This window comes from Trichechus manatus, unplaced genomic scaffold, assembly GCF_000243295.1.
Source record: "Trichechus manatus latirostris isolate Lorelei unplaced genomic scaffold, TriManLat1.0 scaffold00030, whole genome shotgun sequence".
NCBI classification, from domain to species: Eukaryota; Metazoa; Chordata; class Mammalia; order Sirenia; family Trichechidae; genus Trichechus; species Trichechus manatus.
Genome location: NW_004443966.1, coordinates 10894040 through 10896824, shown reverse-complemented (window position 1 = coordinate 10896824; position 2785 = coordinate 10894040). Strand labels below are relative to the sequence as shown.

At 43.2% G+C, this 2785-nt stretch overlaps 1 long non-coding RNA gene and 1 other non-coding gene across 5 annotated transcripts in view; both read right to left on the bottom strand.

Annotated features, from left to right (window-relative positions):
* LOC111820228 (uncharacterized) overlaps window positions 1-2785 on the bottom strand; it is a 21744-nt gene that overhangs the window by 6941 nt on the left and 12018 nt on the right. For 2 of the 4 annotated variants that reach the window (XR_002823770.1, XR_002823769.1), the window contains exon 2: window positions 1255-2054. This is a non-coding gene — a long non-coding RNA (uncharacterized LOC111820228). Of the gene's footprint in view, window positions 1-491; window positions 2055-2785 lie in introns of those variants that run through there. The other 2 variants (XR_002823771.1, XR_002823772.1) reach the window with 2 other exon arrangements.
* Window positions 896-1011, bottom strand: LOC111820246 (U5 spliceosomal RNA). The gene has a single exon (XR_002823798.1). It is a non-coding gene; the product is annotated as a U5 spliceosomal RNA (small nuclear RNA).

The following is a 2785-nucleotide window of genomic DNA, read 5'->3' as shown; positions in this document are numbered from 1 at the left end:
AAGTGTTAAAAAGCAAAGATGCCACCTTGAGGACTAAGGTGCACTTGACCCAAGTCATGGTATTTTCATGTCACCTCATAGGCATGCAGAAGCTGTACAATGAATAAGGAAGATGGAAGGATTGATGCATTTGAATTATGGTGTTGGTGAAGAACATTGAATATACCATGGGCTGCCAGAAGAATGGACACATCTGTCTTTGAAGTACAGCCAGAATGCTCCTTAGAAGCGAAGATGGTGAGACTTGTTTCAGTAATTCCGACACGTTACTAGGAGGGACCAGTCCCTGGAAAAGGACATCTTGCTTAGGAGAGAGTCAGCAAAAGAGAGGAAGATCCTCAACAAGAAAGATTGACACAATGGCTGCAACAATGCGCTCAAAGATCGCAGCGATTTTAAGGACGGCGCAGGACCGACAGCGTTTTGTTTTGTTACACATGCTGTCAGTATGAGTCGGAACTGCCAAGAGGGCACCTCACAACAGATTGAGAAAGGCTGACAGTCTGGAAGGTAACACATGAGTAGCTACTAGAACGCTTACCCGTTGCCCTTGATTCAATTCTGACTCATGGCAACCTCACGCGCGGTACAATCGCTCTGAACTCATCTCTGGGGTCAATCCCGCTGCCGTTAAAATCGTGTACAATCACGAACATCTGAAAAGTCTACAGAATCTTTATCTTCTCTTACCAGATACATAAATTAAAACTGCTATAAAGTGTTTCCCACAAATCAGTTTTACAATTTCATGCTTGATAAATTTTAACTCTTAAACGCTAAAGAAATAAATTTAATTCTATTACTGCTTAAAACACAATCACTATTTAACAGTAGACCAAACCACTACAACTAACCAAATACGTAAATATCATGTCTATCGTTAAACAACTTAAATAGCCTTGCCGGAACAAGGCCTCAAAAAATTGGTTTAAGACTCAGAGTTGTTCCTCTCCACGGAAATCTTTAGTAAAAGGCGAAAGATTTATACGATCTGAAGAGAAACCAGAGTATACTCCGCTACTTTTGTAACTCATACCTCGGGTAACAGAAAGTCCTAGTTCACTGATGGTGACTAGCTGTGGGGCAACCCAATGCCTGAACAAAAGTTTTTACAGAATTTTGTAATAGAACTTGTATTTTGGAAATACGAGTCTAGTAAAAGTTAAAAATTTTGCCGTTTTAATCTTGTACTATGTGCAGTGCATTTTGGGTATGCAAATAAGTGAGTCACCACCCTTTCTATTCTGGAAATACCTTAGTGTTCACACGATGGCTCTGGACCACCACTAGGTGGCGAAGCGGAGGCTGGGCTGGCTGGGATCAAACCCCGTCCGGGTTAGAGATGTGATTTCATGTTTCGTATGTTTGTACGTCTGTCATTTTTTTAAAATAAAGAATTTGTTCCTAGATTGAAAAAGATAAAATCAGTGGAGAAACTATTAACACAAAATTCCGGATCGTAGTTCCTCCCTCGGATGGGGAGTGAGGCGCGAGACTGAGGAAGAGCACACAGGATTAATTTTGAGAACATCCTTTTTCTTAAACTGCATGGTGTGCCCGTGGGTGTTCATTTTATTATTCCTTTAAACCGCACACCTACGGGATATACGCTCTTGAGTACTCTGCGTTTTTGTCTGCAGTTTGAGAGCAAATCCTGACGAGAGGATGTTTGGAACTTTTTGGGCGCTGGCTTCAGGTTTCCCGCCCCACGGGACGCTGCGGTTGGGGATGAAATCTTGTTATTCCAGTTTCAGACCTCGCGTACCCCTATTCTTTGCTTTGCAAACGTGCTGTTCTCTCCTCCACGGCGCACACCTGGCCGCCCCCGTACAGAGACTCCTCCCTAACGCACGTGGGAACCGGACAGTCTTGGGAAGGGAAACTGCAGAGCTCTGACCCTTTTTGCTTTTCTCCAGCTGCTTGTGTAAGCATGCAGCTTCCCAGCTCGACGCCCACTCTCATACCTTCTCTGAACCGGCACACTTGTTTTTCACTTCATTTCCAGGTTCCTTTGCTGGCAAGTCAATTGTATCTGGCACGTATTTCCTTTAAATCTGTCAAATACATTTAAAAAAAAAAAAAAAAGATATAGTTCTCATACCATTACAATTCACCCGTTTAAAATGAACAATGTGTTTTAGAATATTCACAAGGTTGTACTATCATCACCACAACCTAATTTTCGAGCATTTTTCATCACTCGAAAAAGAAACCCCATAAGCTATGAGGCGGTTCTACTCTGTCCTATAGGGTCAATATGAGTCAGAACCGACTGGACAGCAGCAGGTTCGGTTTTTTGGCTTGGATTGGCTATATATACAATAAACTTCTAAAGGATTCCTTAGGGAAAATCCATATATTACACCTGTGTGATTTGAAGCAAATAAGTTAGCTTGTTCCGTAATTTCTTTCTTTTGGTTTTGGGAAGGAGAGAGGAGTTAGTTTTTAAAAATCTTGCTGATGTTTGCAATCTTCCAGTTTAGGGTGCCATGGATTGCTTTTGTGTGGCCTTTCTCGTCCTGGTCTTGTAACTCCCACACAAGTGATTGGATGGGACTGTGCAAATAAGGTAATCATGGCCCACCAAGGGGATTGGTCAGTTTTTCCATTCTGCTAGGCTTAAAAGAGTCAATTCCAGAGCAGAGAGGGGAGCTCACCACCACCAAGAGCGAGGAGCCAGGAACAGAGCACGTCCTTTGGGGGAGAAGTGCCAGAGAAACGGTGGCAGAACCAGGAGACCAGCAGGAGATGGTGCAGTGGGCTTCCCGGCCCATGGAGTGAAAGC